Source organism: Lichenostomus cassidix, chromosome W (assembly GCF_008360975.1).
Source record: "Lichenostomus cassidix isolate B80296 chromosome W, HeHo_3.0, whole genome shotgun sequence".
Lineage (NCBI taxonomy): Eukaryota > Metazoa > Chordata > Aves > Passeriformes > Meliphagidae > Lichenostomus > Lichenostomus cassidix.
In genome coordinates this window covers 4,850,416-4,875,878 of record NC_139510.1, presented here as the reverse complement: position 1 = coordinate 4,875,878, position 25,463 = coordinate 4,850,416, and the positions used below count along the sequence as shown (strand labels likewise).

Here is a 25,463-nt window from a genome sequence, read left to right as displayed (position 1 = left end):
CCTATCGGCTCTGTCCATCAGCTGGTGCATAGCTCTGGACATTCTTCCCCTCACATGAATTGGTGAGATAACCCAGGCCAGATAGATGTCTGGTAGTGAGTTATCTCTGGCGCCAAGGAGGTGAGATCCCCCGCTGACAATAAACATCTTGCCTTGAGAACAAGATGTAGGGAGATAAGCTGGAAATTCCTGACTGAGAGGCACTTTACTAACTATAAAAGGTACACAAAATCTTTACAGAGGTAGAAGCCTCCTACACACACCCTAGAAACATGCAGGATTTCTCCCTGGAGTTTGGACGCAAATTCTGCAGTTACTTTCCTGGGAATTGAGAGGAAGGATTCTAGGTGTACCCCATCATCAATCTGGTGGTAAGTTGCATTGAATCTTAAGCTATACTATTTCTTCGCAAGCTGTAATATAGGTACCTTTATCGTGCACTGTATTTTATCTACTAGTAGTTCTTTTGTGTTATCCTTTGTAGTAAGTAGTCTGTTTAAAGTCTTATGTCTGTTTTCCTTGCTCTCTTCAATAAATAATTCATGTTGTAATAGGCCTGATTGGTCATTATTAAGAACTTGCAAGTGAGAGTGGTTTTGGGATGCTGGCCGCCCCAATAAAGCTACTGCCTGCTGCCAGAAGCCTTGGCAGAGGCAGGGACTTATCTAAGCTCTCCCCCCTCATTCATAACACTCTCCCTGCTCTGAAAAACATCATTATGAGGACCACATACAGGAATATATACAGGGTTAGGTACCACACCCACGTGAACAGACCAAACAACATTGTGACCAGTGGCTCCATACCTAATACAGAAATGCATAGACCAAATTTGTTTCCAACCCACTCTGGGCATATCTGTTATTATCTCAACCTTTTGTGCCCCATGTTGGGCAGCAATTAAGGCTGTCATGGTCTATGAATGGTACTCCCCCAATTTAGTGTTTCCACTGAAACTGCAAACCACACACCACTCCCTCACTCCCCTACTGCCCCTCTTTTCCCTTCCCCCTCCCTGCAGCAGATTGGAGAGAAGAATTGGAGACACAAAAGGCAAAGATCACAGGTTGATATAAGAACAATTTACTGGAAACAGTAATGAGACAAGAAATGAACAGTAACAGCAACAATATTAATAACAAAAGTGTACAAAAGAGAAAGTGTGGAGCTCCACCTTACTGCAGCCACACTGCCCCCAACACTCTCTCTGGCTGGGAAGCAGTGTTACCCCACCACTCCGTTCGCCATGCTTCCCCGATCAGAAGGAATCTCTTCTCTTTGGAAGGGAGACTCCCTTCCCCCCCACACCCCACCCTCCCCTGGCAATGATGTGAGGTGGTATAGAATAACCTCCATGTCCTAGCCACGCCCCTTCCTAGCTACTGCAAAAAAGTAACCCTGTCCTGGACAGAACCAGACATCCTGTCACTACATGCCCTTGTAAGAAGACCATCTCCAGCCTTCTTGTAGGCCCCCTTTACATACTGGAAGGCTGCTATAAGGTCTACCAAGAGCCTTCCCTTCTCCAGGCTGAACAGTCCCAACTCTCTCAATCTGTCTTCATAGGTGAGGTGCTCCAGCCCTGGGGTTATTTTTGTGGCACTCCTCTGGACATGTACTAACAGTTCCATGTGCTTCTTATGTTGGGGGTCTCAAATCTGGATGCAGTACTCCAGGTAGGGTCTCATGAGAGCAGAATAGAGTGGGAGACTCATCTCCTTCGACCTGCTGGCCATCCCTCTTCTGATGCAGCCCAGGACACAATTGGCTTTCTGGGCTGCAAGTGCATATTGGCTGTGGCTAGCACAGGTCTTTCCCATGAGAATTCCTTTTGTGTTTTATAAATAAAGTTTGGATGTTATTAAAAACAGTTTCCCAAGATCTGGACGGTGCAGGCCTGGCCAATCAGGCCTAGGGGGAGGTTTCTGACTGACCAATCTGGGTGACCTTTGAAAACTCTATATATATGATGAAATCAAAACAATAAAGGTCTTTTTCCTTCTTGCCACTGAGAACTGGGTTCTTTACTCTGCTAGCGGCTCAACAGCGACATCTGCCAGGTCATGTCCAGCTTCTCATCCACCAGCACCCCCGAGTCCTTCTCCTCAGGACTGCTTTCAATCTATTCTCTGCCCAGTCAGTACTTGTGCTTGGAATTGCCCCAATCCAGGTCCCCCTGGATGCCATCCCTTCCCTCCAGTGTGTCGACTGCACCGCATAGCTCAGTGCCGTCAGTGAACTTGCTGAGGGTGCACTCAATCCCACTGTCCATATCACCCACAAAGATGTTAAACAGCACTGGTCCTAATATCAATCCCTGAGGAACACCACTTGTCAGTGGTCTTCACTTGGACATCGAGCTGTTGACCACAACACTTTGAGAGCAACCATACAGCCAATTCCTTATCCACTAAGTGGTCCAGTGTAAAATCCATGTCTCTCCAGTTTAGAGACCAGGATGTCAGGCATGACAGTGTCAAATGCTTTGCACAAGTCCAGGTAGATGACATCAGTTGCTCTTCCTTCATCCATCACTGCTGTAACCCCATCGTAGGTGGCCATCAAATTTGTCAGGCACAATTTCCCTTTAGTGAAGCCATATTGGTTGTCACCAATCATCTTATTTCCCATGTGCCTTAGCATAGTTTTCAGGAGGATCTGCTCCTTGATTTTGCCAGGCACTGAGGTGAGACTGACTGTCCTGTGCTTCCCTGGGACTTCCTTATTTCCATTTTTTATAAATGGCAGTTATGTTTCCATCTTCTCTAGTTGGTGGGAATTTGACCGGAATGCCATGACTTCTCCAATATGATGGATAGTGACTTGGCCACGAAGACACTTAGGGACAATCCGATCTATTGCACTGTGTGGATCCAATGGCCTGGCACATCAGACCCACAAGAGTACAAGGCTTTAGTTGACACTGGTGTGCAATGTACCCTGAAGCCATCAAAATGTCTAGGGGGACAATACATCTCCATTTCTGGGGTGACAGGGGAATCCCAAACAATTGACTGTACTGGAAGCTCAAGTGAACTGTCAGGGGGATGAATCGAAAAAACACCCCATTGTGACTGGCCCAGTAGCCCCATGCATCCTTGGCATAGATTACCTCATGAGAGGGTATTTCAAAGACACAAAAAGGCATTGTTGGGCTTTTGGGATAACTCCTGTGGAGACAGAGGAAATTAGACAGCTTAATCCCTTGCCTAGTCTCTCAGAGGACCCTTCTGCTGTGGGACTGATGAGGGTCAAAGAACAACAGGTACCAATCACTACCACAACAGTGCACTGTCAGCAATACTGCAAAAAACAGGACTCTGTGACCCCCATCCATGAGATGATTCATGAACTGAAGCCCCAGGGAGTGGTCATCAAGACTTGCTCACCCTTGCATAGTTCTTTATGGCCAGTGTGTAAGTCCAATGGAGAGTGGAGAATGACAGTGGACTATGGTGGCCTGAATGAAGTCATACCACCACTGAGTGCTGCTGTGCCAGACATGCTGGAACGTCAGTATGAACTGGAGTCCAAGGCAGCTAAGTGGTGCCACCATCGACATTTTGAATGCATTTTTCTCCATTCCTAAAGGAATGCAGCAGAGTGCAGGCCACAGTTTGCTTTCACCTGGAGGGGCGTGCAGTACACCTGGAACCGACTGTCCCAGGAGTGGAAACATAGCCCCATCATTTGCCATGGACTGATCCAGGCTGCACTGGCAAAGAGTGAGGCTCCAGAACATATGCAGTACATTGATGACATCATCATATAGGGGAACACAGCAGAGGAAGTTTTTGAAAATGGGAAAAGATAATCCAGATCCTCCTGAAGTCCAGTTTGGCCATAAAACAAAGTAAGGTCAAGGGACATGCCCAGGAAATCCAGTTTTTAGGAGTAAAATGGCAAGATGGACATCCTCAGATTCCAATGCATGTGGTCAACTAAATAGCAGCTACGTCCCCATGGACCATCAAGAACGAAATGCAGGTTTACCAGGTTTTTGGAGGATGCACATTCCGGATTACAGTCAGATTGCAAGCTCTCTCTATTGTGCCCTGAAAGAAGAATTATTTGAAGTGGGGTGCTGAACAACAACAAGCTTTTGAAAAAATTAAATGGGAGATTGTTCATGCAGCAGCTCTTGGGCCCGCCAGAATGGGACAGGAAGTGAAAAATGAACTCTGCAGTGCAGCAGGGAAGAATAGTCCTTCCTGGAGTTACTGGCAAAAAGTACCCAGGTGGACTCGAGGACAGCCCCTGGGGTTCTGGAGATGGTGATACAAAGCATCCCAGGTGTCAGGGGTTGGGTACATTTGGAATTTTCTCCCCATTCCTGTTACTGAGCAACAAATCGCTGGGTGATTAGAGCCATCAACTCTTTTGTAAGAGACAAAGCAGTGTGCTGGGCAGGGCAGGAGAAGGAAGGAGCCATCTGTGGGATTTTGGCTGGGGCTCTCGTCATCCGGACACAGAGAGGAGAGGCTGCTCCTTGCTTCTGGCTGCGATCACGGGAAAAAAAATCCAGCTGTGCTCTGTTTTTTTTCTCCTCCTGGCTAGGTGAGCTTTGATTCAACCTTTTTCCCCACTGGGAAGTGCACGGTTCTCCGGCTGCGTTTTTCTCACGGCAGCTGCCGGGGGGGGGGGGGGTCCAGCTGCCCCTGCCGCCTTGCCCCACTTCCGCTGCATGAGACCGTGGCGTCTGCTGTGACTGCAGAGCCCTTGCTACCTTGCTGGCTAGCTGGGAGAGCTGCCCCCTTTGCTCCCCTCTGCTGCCCTGCTCATCGCTCTGAGCTGCTTGCTGCCCTGCCTTCCTCTCAGCCTCTTCCACCGTCACCAGCTGCCTGAGGCTGACCTGACCCTGCGCCACAGTGCCACCTGCAGCCACTCGAGAGTCATCACACCTGCCCTGCCTGGCCGGGGGCTCAACAGCGCCCCTGCTGCTTGCGACCGTGATTACACCACACGGGAAGGGGCTTGGCAGCTCAAAGGTCATCTGCCATTAGTTTCTGGTTCTATTTGTGGTTGCTATTATTGTTATTGCTTGTTTATAGATACTAGTAAAGAACTGTTATTCCTTTTCCCATACCTTTGCCTGAAAGCCCTTGATTTTTAAACTTAAATAATTCGGAAGGAGGGGAAAATCACATTCTCTGTCCTAAGGGAGGTTTCAACCTCTCTTAGCAGACACCTGTCTTTCAAACCCAGACACCAGGCCTGTTACACCCCAACACAAAAAGAGATACTGGCAGCTTATGAAAGTGCTTGAGTTGCTTCAGAAGGGATTGGCACCAAAGCACAGCTACTCCTGGCACCCCAACTGCCAGTGCTGGGCTGGATGTTAACTGGAAAAGTCCCTTTCACACATCATGCCTCTGTTTCTATGTGGAGTTGGTGGGTCACGTTGATAACACAGCGAACTTGAATAGGAAATCACAATCACCCAGGGATCTTGGAGATCATCATGAACTGGCCTGAAGATGAAAATTTTGGGCCATCATCATCACAGTAGGAAGGGCAGATGACATGGGCTGAGGAAGCCCACCATATAATCCGCTACCAGTAGATGAAAAGCAACATGCTGTCTTCCCTGATGGTTCCTGATGTATTGTAGGGATACATCAAAAATGGAAAGCTGCCATATGGAGTTCTATGCGACAAGTCACAGAAGCTATTGAGGGACAAGGTGAATCAAGTCAGGCTGCAGAGCTGAAAGCCATCCAGCTGGTTTTAGATACTGCTGAACGAGAGAAATGGCTAGCGCTCTACCTCTACTCTGACTCATGGACTGTGGCAAATGCTCTGTGGGGGTGGCTGGACTGATGGAAAAAGACCAATTGGCAGTGCAGAGGTAAACCCATCTGGGCTGCTGAATTTTGGCAAGACATCATTGCCCGGGTAAAGAAGTTGGCTGTAAAAGTATGTCATGTAGATTCACATGTACCCAAGAGTCGGGCTACCGAAGAGCATCGCAACAATGGACAGGTGAATTGAGCTGCCAAGATTCAAGTGTCTCAGGTTGATCTGGACTGACAACATAAGGGTGAATTATTTCTGTCTCGGTGGGCCCATGACGCCTGAGGTCATCAGGGAAGAGATGCAACATACAGATGGGTTTGTGATCAAGGGGTGAACTTAACCATGGACACCAGCTCCCAGGTTATCCATAACTGTGAAACATGCACTGCAATCAAACAGGGCCAAGCAGGTAAAGCCCCTGTGGTCTGGGGGATGATGGTTGAAATAGAAATATGGGGAAGCCTGGCACATTGATTACGTCATTCTTCTGCAAACTCACCACTGCAAGCACTACATGCTGACAATGGTGGAAACAATCACTGAATGGCTGGACACATACCCTGTGCCTCACGCCATGGCCTGGAACACCATCCTGGGCCTTGAAAAGCAAGTCTTGTGGTGACGTGGCACCCCAGAAAAAACTGAGTTGGACAACGCGACTCATTTCAAAAAAAGCCTCATAGATACCTGGGCCAGAGACCACAGGATTAAGTGAGTAGATAATATTTCCTATCATGCACCAGCCTCTGGAAAAGTTGAACAGTATAATGGACTGTTAAATACCATATTGAAAGGAATGGATGGTGGGACCTCCAAATATTGGGATCTACATTTCACGTAGGCCACCTGGTTAGTTAACACTAGAGGCTCTACCACTGACCTGGCCCTGCCCAGTCAAAATCTCCATGTACTGTAGAAGGGGATAATGTCCCTGTGGTGCATATGAGGAATGTGAATTGGGTCTGGCCAGGGATATCAAGGACAACAGGAAGGGCTTCTATAGATATGTTGCAAGCAAAAGAAATACTGGGGATAATGTGAGCCTGATACCAAAAAGGTGAATTCAATTTCTACTGTAACTGTGAGTTTTTAGTAGAAAGACACTGACTGTGAACTTTTAGCAGAGAAGACACTGTGTCTGCAGATCTTTAGCACAGAAGCAAGTCACGCAGAACTTGCTACCCCAGCAAGGACGTTAGAAGATAAAGAGGAGACATCTGGCTCAGGAATGCAGCTACAGCCAAAACAAGGACTGAGTTTGGGAACTTGGGGATCATGGGGACAGTTTTTATGGTAATGGGTAAATTATATTATGTGTGTAGTGACTGTATATGAGAAATGGGCTTTTAGAAATTGGGGGGCATGTTCGGAGGAGTTATTCCCCATGCCACTCCAGGCACCTGAAGAAATTATGCCCTCTTTAACACTAAAAATTGGTGTTAAGGAGTTTTATTTTACCTGGTTTTCAGTAATTTGGTGACAATCCCTCTCTGGAAGAAAATAGGAGACCTGGTTACCCTGGACAAAGAGAAGGCTGAGGTTCTCAATGACTTCTATGCTTCAGTCTTCAATGGCGAGTGCTCCAGCCACATCACCCAAGTCAGGAAAGGCAAATGCAGGGACTGGGAGAAGGAAGACCCCGAGCCCACTGTAGGAGAAGATCAGGTTCAAGACCATCTAGGGAACCTGATTGTGCACAAGTCCATGGGACCCAATAAAATTTATCTGCAGGTCCTGAGGGAGCTGGCAGAGGAAGTTGCTAAGCCACTATCCATAATTTTTAAAAAATCGTGGCAGTCAGGTGAAGTCCCTGATGACTGGAAAAAGGGGAATATAACCCCATTTATAAAAAGGGGACAGCAGAAGACCCAGGGAACTACAGTCCAGTCAGTCTCACCTCAATGCCAGGCAAGATCATGGAGCAGATTCTCCTGGAAGTTATGCTAAGGCACATGAAAAACAAAGATGTGATTGTTAACAGCCAACATGGCTTTATAAAGGGGAAATCATGCCTGACAAATTTGGAGATCTTATGTTATGGGGCTACAGCATTGGTGGATGGGGCAGAGCAACAATCATCTACCTGGACTTGTGCAAAGCATTTGACACTGTCCCACACGACATCCTTGTTTCTAAATTGAAAAGACATGGATTTGATGGATGGACCACTCAGTAGATACAGAACTGGCTGGATGGCCGCACACAAAATGTTATGGTCAACAGCTCATTGTCCACATGGAGACCAGTGATGAGTGGTGTCCCTCAGGAGTGGGTACTGGGGCCAATACTGTTCAACATCTTTGCCGGCAACATGGACAGGGGGATCGAGAATACCCTCAACAAGTTTGCCGATGACACCAAGCTGTGTGGTGCAATCAACAAGCTGGAGGGAAGGGATGCTATCCAGAGAGACCTTGACATGCCTGAGAGGTGGGCCAATGCAAATCTCATGGTGGGCCAATGCAAACCTCATGGAGATCACAAAGCAAAATGCAAAGTCCTACACCTGGGTCATGGCAATCCCAGGCACACTTACAGGTTTGGCAGAGAAATGATTGAGAGCAGTTCTGCAGAGAAGGATTTGGGGGTGACATGTGATGAAAAACTCACCATGATGCGTCAGTGAGTGCTTGGAGCCCAGAAAGCCAACCATGTCCTGGGCTGCATCCAAAGGAGTGTGGCCAGCAGAGCGAGGGAGGTGATTCTGCCCCTCTACTCTGCTCTTGTGCGACCCTACCTGGAGTACTACATTCAGTTCTGGTGCCCCTAACATAAGAAGGACATGGAATGTCTGGAACAAGTCCAGAGAAGGGCCAACCAACTTCATGACTGGAGCACCTCCCTTACAAAGACAGGCTGAAAAAGTTGGGGTTGTTCAGCCTGGAGAAGGTTACATGGAGACCTCACAGCACCTTCCAGTATCTGAAGGGGCCTACAGGAAAGATGGACAGGGACTCTTCATCAGGAACCACAGCGACAGGAAAAGGAGCAAGGGGCACAAATTGAAAGAGGCGAAATTTAGGCAGAATATTAGAAAGTAATTCTTTACAGTTAGGGTCGTGAGACACTGGAACAGGTTGCCCAAGGAGGTTGTGGATGCCCCATCCCTGGAAGTGCTCAAGGCCACGGGTTGAGGGTAGGATTTGTTCCTTTTGTTTTCTTTCTCTTCGGGACTTTTTGTCCCATCTGTTGTTAAGACACCTTAACTCTCGGTATTTCAGACAAAAAGAAGTTACCAAGCTCAGGGAAGGAGGGCACCTGGCTGCACTTCTCTTATCTGAGGGTTTCTCTGGGGGGAGGAGAAATATCATGAGGAACTGGGCTAAGAAAAAGAGAGTTGGGGGCAGCCCCTGGCTCTCTTGCTTCTGGAGCACTGGAGGAGGCAGCTGAGCTTCCGCAGCTAAGACAGAGTTCTCTGTGACCACTGGAGCCCAGCATCGGCATTTCTTCCTTACTGGGTGAGCTTTCGTTTTGTAAGAGCAGCCATTTCAACTGGGACTTTTATTAACACCAAATTTGACTGGGGACGACCTTAACCGTCCACTCAGATGCCTCAGGGGAAACCCGGGGGCCCTTCCCCCTACAGAAGAGTCCAGCTGTCGCTCCCTAGCCCTGCGACTTTCCTGCCACTGACTTGGGTTGCTTTTCTGCTACACCGTGGCCCTGCATCCCCTGCCCGCCTGGACACACCGCGGCTTCTGCCACAGCTGCGGAGTTTCTGCCACAGCTGCGGAGTTTCTGCCACCTCTTGCTTGCTGCCCCAGGTGAGCCAGCTCTGCTGTTCCAGCCTGTTGCTCGGTGGTGTCCTGCTGCAGTTCGTCCCCCCCCTTCAGCTCACCCTCCATTACTGCCTGAGGGAACCTCTCCTGACCTTGCACCGCAGCACCCCTTGCAGCTGCGTGGGAGTCATCACACCTGCCCTGCCCGGCTGGGAGACCAACAGCGCCCCTGCCGGCTGTAATTGTAACTGCACCAAAGGGGAAAGTGCTTGGCAGCTCAGAGCAGGCTGCCACTGGGTTTCTGGTTTTGTTTGTTGTTGCTACTGTTGTTGTTGCTTGTTTGCCTTGTTATAGATACTAGTAAAGAACTGTGATTCCTTTTCCCATATCTTTGCCTGAAAGCCCTTGATTTCAAAGCTATAATAATTCAGAGGGAAGGGGGGGTGTCATATTCTCTCTTCTAAGGGTGGTTCCCATCTTCCTTAACAGACATCTGTCTTTCAAACAAAGACAGCCACATTGGAGAAAGCCTTGAGCAACCTGGTCAAGAAGGAGGTGTCCCAGCCCATGGCAGGCGAGTTGGAACTAGATGATCTTTAAGGTCCCTCACAACCCTTAACATTCTGTGATTCTATGGTTCTGTAAATGGATGAGGGGAGAGAAGTGAATATTGTCTACCTTGACTTCAACAAGGTTTTCAACACTGTCTCTCATGACAACCTCATAGGCAAAGTTAGGAAGTATGGACTGGCTGAGCGGACGGGGAGATGTATTGAGAACTGGCTGAACAACAGATCCTAGAGGGTCATAATCAGTGGCACAGGGTCTAGTTGGAGGTCTGTCACTGGCGGTGTCCCCCAAGGTTCAATACTGGGCCCAGTATTGTTTAATTTGTTCATCAATGACTTGACTGAAGGGGTAGATGCCTCCTCAGCAAGTTCGCTGATGACACAAAGCTGGGAGGAGTGGCACAATGCCAAATTGATTTTTTGCTTTTTTTTCTTTTATATATTCCCTGTATTCTTTACACATATATTTGTAGCTCTGTAGCCTATTATTGTGTCGGGGTTTGACCCTGACTAAACGCCAGGCACCCTGGACACTGATGGCAGGACGCACAGAAGAAAGGGCAGACAGGCTCCAAACTTAAAGTTGCAAAGTGATTTAATTACCTAACAGAGTCGGAGGATAAATGAGAGGAAAAAATAAGCTTTTCAGACACCATTTGTTCACTCACTCCCCTCCCTCTGAAGAAGCCATTTTCTATTCACCTCCCTCCCTCCTTCTAACAAACAGCTCAGGTAGGGGGCAGGGTATGGGGTATTTTCTTAGTCCATAGAGCAAGTCCATAAATCTATTAATCATCACAATTCTTCTACTACAAATACTCTTTATCTCTGCTCATTCTCTCTCTCTTAAGACAGTTTCTCTGCTCTCACTCCCTCCCTCTTAAGAAGCTGTTCTCCTCTCACCCCCCTCCCTCTTTCCAACCAACACCACAGGCAGGGGGCAGGGTAAGGGGTTTTTCCTCTGGTCAGTCCATCAGAGAGAGGGGTCCTCTACTTAGCCACGGGGTCCCTCCCACAAGAGACAGTCCTCTGGGAACTTCTTTGGCGTGGGTCCAACCTCACAAGCAACATCCCACTCAAATTCTGCGGCAACATGAGTCCTCTCTTGTCCATAGGGTGCAGACTCTCCCGAGCTAAGGCCACGCTGCTTCCATCCCAGGAGCAAGGCCTTTCTCTCCCTTGCAAGGCCTTTGCAGCTTTAACTCTTTATATGTGACTCCCACTGGATCACAGCTTCTTCCAGGCATCCACCTGCTCCTCTGGCATGGGCTGTGGGTGTATTTCTGCATCCTTGTGTGTGGCTAGCACAGGTTTTTCCCATGAGAAATTTTCTTGTGTTTTATAAATAAAGTTTGGATGCTGTTGGAACAGTGTCCCAGAACTTGGGCAGTGCAGGCCTGGCCAATCAGGCCTGGGGGAAGGCTTCTGACTGACCAATCTAGGTGACTTTTGAGAACTCTATATATGTGATGAAATCAAAACAATAAAGGTCATTCCTTCTTGCCACTGAGAACTGGTGCCTTCATTACTCTGCTAGCTGCTCAACAGCGACACTTGTGGACTCCATGGGCTGCAGGGGGACCTCCTGCTCCCCCCATGGTCTTCACCACAGGTATCAGAGGGTTTTCAGCTCTGGTGCCTGGAGCACCTCTTCTCCCACCTTCTCCACTGACCTTGGTGTCTCCATGCTGTTCTCCCTTCACATATTTTTACCTCCTCCTCCTCCTCATCTAGCTACAAAGAAGTGCCTGCCTACCTTGTTTTGATTTTTTCTTAAATATGTTTTCACAGAAGCATAACTAGCACCTCTAATCGGCCCACACTTGGCCAGCAGCATGTCCATCACTCTCAGAGCCATCAGAGATTGGCTCTGCTGGACTTGAAAAAACTTCCAGAACTTTCACTCAGGACACACAGGAGCCGTTTTTGTGCCACTCCCCACCCCTCAGACACTTCCTCAGGCCTACTACAACAGCTTTTGAGGGGTTTAAATTTCTTTTAGATGTTAAAGATACCTTGCTGATGTTCTGGGCTAAGCTAAACCACCACAATTGTATTCGTAGCTAGTCCCAGTAGTTTTCCCTTACTTTACCCTAGGCAGAAAGACAGAACATATTCCAGAGCTCCAAGCCCTGGGGGGTACAAGGCCCCTATCCTATCTTGGTTCTTCCTGGGAACCAAGGCCAAAAACTGCTCTTCAAGTCACATTTTTATAAACAACGTTTAGTCCCCATCTGATGGGGGAGAATTTAGAAAGAGGTTGAACCAGGGGGAATTATCTCACCACTTATGTCTCTAATTGGGGATTTTTGTCAGTTATGCTAATTTGCTAAACTTATAAAACTATATTCATCTCATGTGGGGGTGGGCATTTGTGGGTATTTTCCAAATCTGCCCCTTGGAGGCTTCCAATAAAGACCAGCCTTTTTATTACCTCCTATACTGATATTATCTCAAAAGTGTGTTGTTTTACTTCCTGGTTCTTAAAGGCATCAGGCCGATACCCCAGAGTGCTGTGCAGCCCTTCAGAGGGACCTTGACAAGTTGGAGAGATGGGCAGAGAAGAACTGTTGGAAATTCAACAAATGCCAGTGCAAGGTCCTGCACCTGACGAAGAATAACCCCAGACGCCAGTACAGGCTGGGGGCCAACCTGCTGCAGGGCAGCTCTGCGGAGAAGGACCTGGGGGTCCTGGTGGACAAGAAGCTGTCCATGAGCCAGCAGTGCCCTTGTGGCCAAGAAGGCAAATGGTCTCCTGAGGTGGATTAAGAAGAGCATAGCCAGCAGGTCATGGAGATGATCCTGCCCCTCTACTCAGCCCTGGTGAGGGCACATTTGGAGTGCTGTGTCCAGTTCTGGGCTCCTCAGGACAGAGACATAGAGCTCCTGGAGTGGGTCCAGCGAAATGCGATAAAGATGATTAAGGGACTGCAGCATCTCTCTTACTATGAAAGGCTGAGGGAGCTGGGCTTGTTCAGCCTGGAAAAGGGACAACTGAGAGGGGACCTCATCAGTGTATCTGAAGGGAGGGTGTTAAGAGGATGGAGCCAGGCTCTTCTCGGTGGTGTCAAGCAACGGGACAAGAAGCAAGAGGCAGAAATTGATGCACAGGAAGTTCTACCTAAATATGAGGAAGAACTTCTTTCCTATGCAGTGACCGAGCACTGGAACAGGTTGTCCAGAGAGGGTGTGGAATCTCCCTCACTGGAGATATTCAAGAACTGTATGGATGCAATCCTGAGCCATGTGCTCTAGGATGACCTTGCTTGAGCAGTGTGTGAACGGAATATATGCAGGTAACACCAAGATGGCCACAGAAGTGAGAAGAAAATATTTATTCCATTATTTTGCTGGCAAAACAGGGACACATACACTTCTAAGCTTATTCCATCTCCAAAAAGCAGCGAGGCCTAAGCCTTGTGTTATGTATGAAAGGGTCCAGAGCATGTGCAATCTTTCTCCAGGCTGTATTTTACAATCTCTGAACTTCCCCCCTTACAAAGAAGTCCCAAGCCTATGGGAAGAATGCTTTCAAGTCTAACAACATTCTGTTATCTTCTACAGAAATTCCACTTCTGAACAACGTGAAATTTCCCAGACTAGATATTCTTAGGATCCCCCAGCTGCAAGGTCATATTGAAAGAAAACACTTTTAAAAACAACTCTATTATCCTCACCAATATTCTGTTTTTAACCCTTTCCTCCCCAAAAGCAAGGAAGTTGGACCATTGTGGTCCCTCCCAACCTGACCCACTCTGTGATTCTGTGATCTGTTGCATGGTTCTGTGATCTGAAATTATTCAGGAAAAAAAAAATTAATGGTTTGAAATGCTGTGAATAGGGTCAAATGCAAGTTACAAAAAAAAAAAAAAAAGCAAACTTGTCTTCCTGGAGCTATGTTATGCTCTTTTCCAGTTCCCTCTGAACAAATTTCAGAGGCACTCTTCTATTCATTCAGAATTTGGATTTTAGAGATATGGTTCCTTCCTACTGGAAACTTGCCCAACTTACGTGGTGCTTATACTCATATAGTGCTATTTTTGCATGTTGCTATTAGAAACTATTGGTATTTCACAGAATCGCAGAATAAGCTAAGTTGGAAGGGACCTGCAACGATCAAGTCCTGTTGTGATACAAGCTGCAGTTTCCCCACCCCTTTTCTTCCTTATATGTCTACCCTTCTCACATTGTGCTGCCTTTCCCACCCGTGGTCCTGGCCACCCCCTCGGGTTTTCCCTATTGGTTCCTGTACCCCAACTCTGCCCATGTACCACCCCTGTGCCCTGAGAACACTGGCTCATGTGCTCTCCCCCCCCCCCCCCGCCCCACTCTATAGAAAACCCCAGACCCTTCGCCATGAAGATGTCTTTGCATCTGGGGTGTCTTTGCCTCTGGGAGGTCTTTGGCCTCTGGTGATCATGTGAATAAAGAAGTCTTTTGTGGTCACCATGCAGAGACTCTTCTTGCCTCCTTTACCGCCGCCATGTTGCAAAGAGCAGAAGAAACCAGAGCTAGCCATCGGCTCCCCGGCTGGTGAAAACGCAGTGACCAGCCTTCGGAGGGAAGGTTTGGGGCACTGAGGTGCTGACCTGGGCTGGGTAGAGATGCTCTCCGGTAAGGCCTGTGCCTTGCCATACCAACACAAAGCAACACAGAACCGCAACAGAGTCCACCTCCTGGCCTTACACAGCACCATCCCCAAGACTCACACAATGCCCCCAAGAGTATCATCCAAACACTTCTTGAACTCTATCAGGCTTGGTGCTGTGACCACTTCCCTGGGGATCCCATTCCAGTGCCCAACCACCCTCTGGGTGAAGAATCTTTTCTTAATATTCAACCTAAACCTCCCCTGACACAACTTCAGACCTTTCCCTCAGGTCCTGTTCCTAGCCACCACAGAGAAGTGTCTGCCCCTCCTCTTCTCCACACAAGAAAGTTGTAGACTGTGAGGAGGTCTCTCTTCAGTCTCCTCTTCTCCAGGCTGAACAAGCCAAGTGACCTCAGCCACTGCTCATATGGCTTCCCCTCAAGGCCCTTTACCATCTTTGTAGTCCTCCTTTGGACAGTCTCTATTAGCTTTATATCTTTCTTATATTGTGGTGCCCAAAACTGCCCCCAGGACTCAAGGTGAGGCCGCACGAGTGCAGAGCAGAGTGGGACAATCACCTCCTTTGACTGGGTGGCGATTCTGTGCCTGATGCACCCCAGGACACAGTTGGTCCTCCTGGCTGCCAGGGCACTGCTGACTCATATTCAACTTGTCATTGACCAGGACCCCCAGGTCCCTTTCTGTGGCACTGCTTTCCAGCATCTCGTTCCCCAGACTGTCTGTACATCCAGGGTTTCCCCATCCCAGGTGCACATTCCAGGACTTGCCCTTGTTAAACTTCATATGGTTGGTGATTGCCCAGTCCTCTGATTGGTCAAGGTCTCTCTGCAGGGCCTCTCTGCCCTCAAGGGAGTCAACTGTTGCTGTTGAGCAGCTAGCAGAGTAATGAATGCATCGGTTCTCAGTGGCAAGAAGGAATGACCTTTATTGTTTTGATTTCATCACATTTATAGAGTTCTCAAAAGTCACCCAGATTGGTCAGTCAGAAGCCTTCCCCCAGGCCTGATTGGCCAGGCCTGCACTGCCCAAGTTCTGGGACACTGTTCCAAAACATCCAAACTTTATCTTTATTTACAAAACACAAGAAAACTTCTCATGGGAAAAACTGTGCTAGCCACAGTCAACAGCTCCTCCCAGTTTTGTATCATCTGCAAACTTGCTTAGCATCCCTTCCAGTCCTGCATCCAGTTCGTTTATGAAGTTGTTGAAGAGCACGGGGCCTAAGATGGAACCCTGCAGAACCCCACTAGTGGCAGGTGGCCAGTCTGATGTCACCCCATTCACTATAACCCTTTGGGCCCAACCCATGAGCCAGTTGCTCACCCATTGCATTATGTGTTTATCCAGCTATGGGCTGGACATTTTGTTCAGAAGGATCCTGGGAGAGACAGTATTAAAAGCTTTCCCAAATCCATAAAGATAACATCAGCTGGCTTCCCTTGATCCACTAGGTGGGTAACCTTGTCATAAAAGGAAATATGGTTTGATAAGCAGGACTTTCCCCAGTGTCCTCTTTCTTGCCCTTCTTGAAAATCAGGACAATGTTAGGCAGTTTCCAGTTAGCTGGGATGTCTCTGGATTCCCAAGACCACTAAAAATCATTGCAGAGGTTTTGTGATGACATCAACAGCTCTTTGAGGATTCTTGGATGGATCCCATCAGGCCCCATAGATTTGTAAGGATCCAGCTGGAGCAGCAGATCCTGCACAAGTTCATGGTCAACTGGAAGTTCATCATTCTTGCAGTCATGGGCCTCCAGCTCAGGGCACTGGGACCGCCTTGGTCTGTCATTCATGAAGACAGAGGCAAAGAAAGCATTAAACATCTCTGCCTTGTCCATGTCCTTGTTTGTGAGGTGACCATTCTCATCCTGTAATGGCCAATGTTATTTTTACACTGCCTTTTGCCATTAATATATTTTGAAAAAAATTCATTTTATTGTCCCCCACAGCTCTGGCAGCTTCAACTCAAGTTGAGCTTTGGCCGCACAAATTTTCTCCCTACAGTGGTGAGCAGCATCTCTGTATTCTTCCCATGTCACCTGACCTTGCTTCCACTGGCCATACACCTTCCTTTTTTGCCTTATTTCCAAGAGAGGAATCCTGTTCAGCCAAGCCAGCCTTCTGCCTTACCTGCTTGACTTCTGACATTTGGGAATTGCTGCTCCTGGGCCCTTAGGAGGTGATGTTTAAAAAGTGACCAGCACTGATGGACCCCAGCATCTGCAAAAACATTTTCCCAGAGGACCTAACTCACTAGCTCCCTGAGCAGCCTGAAGTCACCGCTGCTCACATCCAGAGTTGAGGTTTTGCTGGCACTTTTCCTCCTGTCACCAGAATTTTTAAATTCAATTGCTTTCACAGTCGCTGTGTCTAAGACTGCCACCTATCACCACTTCACTCACAAGATCCTCTCTGTTGACAAGCAGTAGATCAAGGAGGGCATCTTTCCAAGTTGGCTCCCTTAGGACCTTTTCCATAAGGTGTCATCCAGATGTTTTAGGCATCTTCTGGCCCGGGTTGTACCAGCTGTGTGATGCTCCCAGTTGATTTCTGGCAAGTTGAAGTCCAATAAGGACAAGGGCAGCTGACTTGGAAGTGTCCCTTAGTTCCTCAAAGAATAATTTGTCGGCATCATCGTCCTGGCTAGGAGGTCTCTAGTAGACTACTACGGTGACATCCGCATTATTTTTTTGCCCTTTGATTCTTACCCAGAGGCTCTCAACTGTGCCATTTCTAACTGTGAGCTCCATACATTCTAACCCTTCTATTACATACAGTGCCACCTCTCTGTAAATAAGTGGAAAAGAACTCAGAATTTGCATTCCCTGAAATACAAACCTCAGTCTATGAAGATGATGCAATAGCTTCAAATCAGCATTGTCTTGTTTTGATTTCACTTCTGCCAAAAATCCTGCCTTAGATTTTGACTGATTTTTTTAACTTTTCTGTGCCTTAGTTTCCACATCTGCAGAATATGAATGCTTATTTCTTTATGAACTTTTTGGAAGATGATGATGACACCTTTTATAAAGTTGCTAATTATTATAAATTGTCTCAAAAGAAATAGGCAAAACACTCTCAAAATACAAGTACAAGTAGACATTACTTTACTAAATAAAAGCAAGTTTCCTGAAAATATTTTTCAAATTATGATAGCTGTTATGTGTGTTTCAAATATTTTAAGACACTAAAAGCACGTTTTTTCTTCATACTATGCGACACATCTGCCAATGCTATAAAATTAAAATTAGTGAGGCATAATACTATTCTTAGAAGAAATTGTTTCTCATAATGCTCTTAGTTTTTTACAATTTAATCACACACATACCCTTTCATTAAAAAACTCCTTGCCTAACAGTAAGGCAGACAGAGGAGGTACTGGATTATCTGTTTTTCTATGGTTAGCTGGCTAACAGTTGTTTTCAGTTACATTGCAAGTAAAGTCACATTTCAGTGTGCAGAGATGTCGTGCTGACCACAACAACTAGAAAGCCACTTTATCTAAGCAAGAATCCTTATCTGGGGAAAGCAGGGTCCTCAAGGGACCATGGGGCTCATCCCCTTCACACCAGGTTTATCCCATCCCTCCAATGGTAAAAACAGGAGGGGTTTAGGGTGCAGCCTGACATGGGTCCCTGATAACAAACCTTCTGTAGACTGTCTCTGTAAAATGCCTGAGGGAGCTCCAGTGGGCAAGAGTTTTGTAGGGGTGAGTCCATGTTAAAGAATAGGCAGGAAGATGCCATCTGGACAAATGAGAAGACATTACAGAAAAGATGGGGAAGACTCTAGAGTCTAGGAGGGAGAAACTCAATACAGGGGCTGTGCAAGCAACACATAAAAGAGACTGAAGGACAAACGGACCAAGATGCTAGCTAGAAACCCCTTGTCACTTCAAACTGAATGACAAATAAAACCAAACCAAACCATTGATTCCAATCAAGGATGATTCAGAAGGAAGTGCTCACTAAAATCTCCTTCTACTGGTAGAGGAGAAATGAGGGAATGAATTAGACAAGAGAGTCAGGCTGCCTAAGTTCCTACTATAATAACTGCCTTTTTGTTTACATACAGATGAAATTGTTTAAATTCATAAAAGAAACTCTACAACTTCCCCTACATTAAAATATTTGTTATGCACACATTATACCATCTCTTAAGGATCAGTGATGTCTTTACATGAATGTGTTGTATCTGTCTGTAAATCTGGGTAAAACATCCCCTTGTAAATCTGCTGGTTGTTGGTATGCTTCACAAAAATATGCTGCTTTTTTTGCCTAATACTATTATTTTTATTATCATCACTATGAAAAATAAATCAGTTAAAACTTTTTCTCTGTGTTCTTTAGGGCAAAATTAAATTTCTTTTTTTTTAAATAAAAATAGCAGAATACTAAAAGTCTCGAGAAAGAGGTAAGGGAAGCTATTCCTTTTGAAAATTTAGCATGAGATGTAAGCAAATAAGACTATTTTAAAAAGTCTAGCTTTCTTATACAGAAGTCCAGTTGGTACTCCAGAAAGCTATGTTACTTGGACTCATGAAAATTAAAGCACAGGAGAATAGATAAAACTAGGGGATTAATAAACTTACTTTGCATGCCTTTACTGCAAATATGCTCCTCAAAACCATGGTATCTGAACAAGAATGTGCTTAGCAGTAGTAAGTGATGTCAGTAATGGGGTTCCTTCCTTCTTCCCATGTCAAAGCTCAGAGTATAGATTTGAAGGAAATGGCAACCTGTATTTTTACAACATACTCTCTGCTTTTCCAGTAAATTAAATAGTGCTAGAACATGGTCATCTGTAACATCAAACTTTTAGGATTATCCCCACATGCTTTGTGCCCTGCTCCCACCAGCCTCCTTCTTCAGTACCCTTCAGAAGACATTGTGTTTAACAGTCTACCTGCAACAGGCAGTGTCTGAAGGAAGGAGAGGTTTTGCTAGCAGACATGGGCGCAGTTTCATGCCTTTTGGTGGTTTTAATGTCTAGGAAACATCCTTGAGCATATTTAATTTACTAGTAGAGATACAGCTGGTCTAAGACCAGCTCCATTTCCTGAACATTGATAAACACATATTATAGTATTGGCTTTTCACAAATATTAAAATGGATGCTATGTGTATAATGTTAATTCTTACAGAAGTAGCTTTATTATAAAGATATAGTTGTGTAATAATAACTAATGCCTTTATTTTTGTAACTAACTTAACATAGACAGAGTGGTGAAATAGCTGATATGGTTGTTTTAGAATACTTGTGGTTAACTTACAATAACTGAAATAACCAAACTGCCTGCTTTGCTGGATAACATCTGAGGAACGGGCATGATGAGGACCCCTGCAACTGACATTTCAACTATCAGCAACTGTCACCTGCTGAAACCACGGCACATGACCCTCCAGACCACAACCAAGAGGACTGCACATGCTCTAAAAAGGTGGATCAGAGGAGGGGCCATGCTAAAAAGTTCCTGGAACAATTTGGGGAAATGTTTGAATATGTATAATTGTTTATGAATATATATGTGACTGATGCAATAGGAAGGGTATGTAAGGAAAGTCTCCATGAGAAACAGGTGTGCCTCTGGCTAAAGGCCAAGCACCCAGCACTGTTACCTTCACTTTATTGTCTTTGTCCCCTATTGTCCTTTATTAAACTTTTTAAATTCTAACAGGAGAGTGAACTTCGTTTTTCACATGAACAAACAGGATTTTTTTTTTATTATGCCTACAGAAAAGGGTTATTTCAGGCCATTAAGCTAGGGATTTGGGCAACAGGTTTATTGAAGTAGTGTGGACTGAAGTGAAAAAGTATCACAATATTTATGCCACCCAGATACAAGACCAAGATATCAAACATGGTGGAGTAGTTTAGGAACGGTACTCTCCAATTTAGTGGTCCCACTGAGACTCTCCAAACCACACTGATGCTTGCTTGCTCACTCCTCCCCTCCCCCTGTAGCGAGCTGGAGAGGAGAATTGGAAGCACAAAAGGTAAAGATCACGGGTTGAGATAAGAACAATTTATTGGAAACAGCAACGAAATAAGAAAATGAACAGCAGCAGCAATACTAATGACGGAGGGTACAAGAAAAGAAACGGTATTGCTCACGGCAGAAACCCCCAATAATAGACGATACCTGACCACTCCCTCTGCCATGTTACCCCCACCACTCACTCCAGCTTGGAACCAGCGTTACCCAACCACTCCCTCCGGCTCGGAACTGGGGCTACCCCACCACTCCCTCTGCCATGCTTACTTGACTGGAAGGAACCCCTTCTCCTCGAAAGAGACTCCCTTCTCCCCGCCCCCAGCAATGACGTGAGGTGGTATAGAATAACCTCCGGGTCCTGGCCATGCCCCCTCCTGGCTACTGCAAAAATTAAGCCTGTCCTGGCCAGAACCAGGAGACGTGGTAATAGTATTTTCTGAACACCATGCATCTGTTGGATGTATCCATGATAGCATAGACCTAAGAGTGCAGAATGTAAAAGACTTAATACTTAATTTTATCATTCTTTAAGGATAAAGGAGAAAAAATGCTACAGATCTCAAGAAATTTTCTTCTGGAGCTTCTACATGCTTTATCTTACAACTCCTCATCTATAACTGTTTAGCTTCATTTCATTATTGGTTTTGGGATTTGTTCTTATCTTTTAATTCATTTTAGTTCTTTCCTTTTTTTATTGTTGCAAAACTTTTTTTCCTTTTTTCTTTTTCATCTGAGATTAACTTGGATGATAAAGTATATTCAAAATATGGATACAAAATGTATCTTGCTCCATTACTTCAGAAGGAACAGTTTAGGCAGATTTTTGTCCCATCTTCTTGATTCCAATTCAAGAGAAAAGACACCTTGAAATATAGTACTCCATACATTCTTGCATGCCCATCAGCTATAGAAAACTGCATTTGCATTGATGTAGTTATTTGACTCATATACATGCATATGCATATTTTGTTCAGCTACCTCTAATTCAGAATCCCTGTAAAATGGAAAGAGCAATCTTATGTTGCCCTTCTCATGGAAGTGAGGCAGAGAGCAGAAGCACACCCATGAAAGAATGCACTGGGCTCCAGTGGAAGCTCCTGATGATGCAGTGCCATACCAGACTCTAGAAAAGCTCAAGGTAGTTCAGCTTCCAAGCTACACTTTAAGAGCACATCACGCTGTCCCCCGTTTCTGGAGAAAAATGCTAATTGAGAAAGAGGTGGTGCAATCCTTGTTCCTTTCCATCCCCTTCAAACAAGCTTACTTCACCATCCTCATTCTTTATCTTGATCTGTACTCAGTGAAAACCACCAGGAGGTAAAACACATTGTAACAGCATAGAACATAATTGCACTATGGATATTGCTATCAAATTCCAGTCCCAACTCAGATACAGGATCATAGCAGCTCTTTTGAAATCCTCAGGATCCAGGTTTTCACCAACTTTTTTTGTAGGTATTAGAGTCTGCAAATATTTGCAAGTTTTTATGTATAGCTGCAATTTCCAAGTGCAAAAATGAATCTCAGAAAAATACAAGAAAATAAAATGGTATTTTTTTTCCTGTTGTGTGAATTGACACATGCAGGTAGCCAAGCAGACTACAACTCACAACTGAAATGCAAAGAGCAGATTTATTTAATTACCTCGCTGGCTGAAGGATCCAAAAAACAATGCCCAGGCAAAGACACAAGTGGGAACACAGGCACACCAGGCTTAGTTCATCCTAGTGGGTCGCAGGCCTGTTGTTTTCCCCAATTTATCAAAGACTGTGCTTTTTATGATCTCTGAGCCTTTGATATCTCTCTCTCAGGAGGACGCTCAAGCATGTCTGTGAGAGTGTGCTATCTCTACACAGGAATTCTACTTCTCAAAACAGACAGAGGATATCAGCAGTAGGTGTAATAAATGGAGTTTCCCACCCTGGTATTCTTAGCATTCCCAGCTCCAAGGTCACTTGAGCAAAACCAGTCCCTCCTTGCCAAATCTTCCACTTTTAGCCCTTTCTTCCTAACACCTGTCGTGCAGACCTCGGTCCACTAGAACTCTGAGCACTGTAGTTTTTTCAGAATTCTTGATGCAACTTATACAACAGCTCTGGAACACACCTAATGACCTGCTGTGGTAGAGCTATGAGTTCATATTAATTTGTCAAAGTGGTCTGAATTATAAATAAAAAACTTTCCTTTGATATAAATCTGATAAAAGTTTTCAAGTGTCAAATTACCAGCAAAAAAATCTCTGTAAAATTGCACAGAACTGAAAAACTTAATCACATTAAATAGTTGAAAGACTGTGAAGTAAACTACACCATAAGTTAGGAAATAGTTAATTGCATCCAAATCAGAGAGAATTCCTATTGAGAAAATATATGTAGTAGCAAATATGTACTTCCCTGAATTGGAGATTCTTCCTGCTTGACTTTCTGTGCTATTATGTCAATTACATGAACAGGTCTGTGTATGTGTTACACATTCTGTGTTCCTAGAAAGCCATTTTGCCTTGCCAGAGCTGAGGCTTCAAGGGAACAGGGATAGGAACTAGGTTTGCTCTATCTGAAGGGAACAAAACTGAAAAGTGCTAAGGAACATTAGTGGGTTGTAATGGCATTCCAGATCAAAGGTGGAAAGTATTAAATCGTCCTTAATTTTCGAGCACATGCAGTGCGCTCTGACATAGCCTGTCTGTTGCTGATCATTTTTACAAGATAACTCTCTAATCTGTGTATACAACTGTCAGGAAAATTAATCCACAAACACCAAAGCTTTATGTCCAAAAAGGAGACAGAGGAGTTCTGTAGCTTTATTCGAATAAAGGGAGAGGTCATGGGACAGTTTCCTCTGGGGTCTCTCAAAGTGTTAGAGGACGCAGTCTCCTTTTTATCCTAATTTCCCAGCTGCATTTTCTTCTCTCTTTCCTCATTGGCTGAGGTACTTGAGAGGTACAGACTTCCCGAATTGCCTAATACAGACACCCTTCTAATGTACATCCCCCCCCTTTTGTTTTCTTTGTGTCTCTGTTCTTTTTCTCTAAGTCCGGGGATTTAACATGGCCTTGGGTGAGTAACAGTCTGTGTCAATTAATGGAATTCCTATGGAATTTATGGTTCCTCCCATTGCTTCTTTCACCTATCAGTATCTGGCCTTATCTACTAGTAGGCCTCACTGTTTGTAAAGACATCTCCCTCTCGTTCCTTTCACAACTTTGGAAAAAAGCAGACAGATCAGGGATCAGAGAATGAGGTACTGCTGAAGCTGCTCATGACAGTGAGAACTTTCCTAAAAAATGTGTTTCTGCAAATTCTTGGGATTTTTATGTTGCAAAAATCTTACCCCTAGGTATATCAAGAGCAGGTATGTCTACATCTTAGGCTGTTGTTTGGACAGTTGGAAGTATACTAGACTCAGAAGTGCAGCACATGACACTAGTTAATTTACTCTGTTTCTCAGAGCAACAACAGAATAAATCAAACTGTATGAAGCTTCATTACTTTAGTACCTAAACTAATTTGGAATTTCTGCACTGTATGCAAACCCAATTTAGAAACTGTTCACTTCAGGATACATCCTTTAGCTTTCCAAATTCTCAGGATGGGACACTGAGGCACGGATTGACTCCATAACTCAAATAGTTATGAAGTAGGTATGTGTTTATTCCAGCTGGGGTGCATGGGGGGTAGCCCCTCCAAAGGCATGCACACCTCAGCAGCACTTCACTTGGGTTATTTTAGATTACAGGTTACATATGCATAAAGTTACACAAAGCCCCTATACATATTCATTACCTATCCCCGCTTCGTATTATAATGAGTTCAAAGTTCATTTAAATATGTTCACACAAGCGCAGTGTCACAGATTAATTGTGGGCGAGGGTCCCGAAGATAAATGAGGGACCTTTAAAGTTAGTAGTCTTCCTTAGGATGAACTCTTCACCCTGTTTCCTTGCGCATGCTCCCTTGGTTCTTGGTTCAAGTTCAAGCCTTAGAACTAACTTGAGACAGTTCTGGGGTCCGAGAGCAGGATGTTCGGTCACACTCAGTAATTTTTGTCAATAGTCCCACATTCTTCTTTGTATCCTCCCCTTCTGCTTGGCAAGCGCAAAAACCGTTAAGCAAGCGATATATTGTTGTCCTAGGTTGCAATATTGATGTAGTTAAGTATTCTATTACCACCAGCTGTGGGCCATTAGCTGCTATCACCCACTCCGGATGACAGGCAATGGGCCATCCGTTAGCTATTATCACTTGCTAATGACCCACCCCAGATGACAGGCAATGGGCCATCAGGGACCCACCGTGTGACTCATGGACTTATCTCATCCCATTGTGAGATGCTCTGCCCAGGAGGGAGGAGCCAGGTGTTCCCACGTGGATATAACCTGGCCTTGGAACTGCCTGAGCTAGCCCTGTCTACTGGGTTCCCAGAGGACCAGAGCTACACTGGATCTTCAGCTGGAGACTAGACCTTCACAGGATCACCGCTTCAACTGGACTACTTCAGTCGGACTGCTACCACCACCCTAACAGGGTGTTAGGTTGTATCTGACTTTGTCAGTGCTTTTCCTTGTATTATTTCACTTATTTTTAATTTCAATCTTGACTTGTGATCTCCCACTGGTTTGTTTTCAAACCAATACAATTGTTTTAGCAAGTAGCCTCTAGTAAATCATTATCCAACTTCTGGCCTCCTAAATTAGTTCCAAAAGATTGTTATTCAGCTTCTAGCCCCCCTAAATTAGTAACTTCCAGCCCCCCTAAATCAACACAGTCTGGG

General features: G+C 45.4%; 2 long non-coding RNA genes across 2 annotated transcripts in view; one reads left to right on the top strand and one right to left on the bottom strand.

Annotated features, from left to right (window-relative positions):
- LOC146425354 (uncharacterized) overlaps positions 1 to 25,463 on the bottom strand; it is a 357,803-nt gene that overhangs the window by 171,238 nt on the left and 161,102 nt on the right. The window lies entirely within an intron of this gene.
- Positions 1 to 25,463, top strand: part of LOC146425355 (uncharacterized) — a 569,707-nt gene that overhangs the window by 391,895 nt on the left and 152,349 nt on the right. The gene's annotated exons all lie outside the window — the stretch shown is intronic.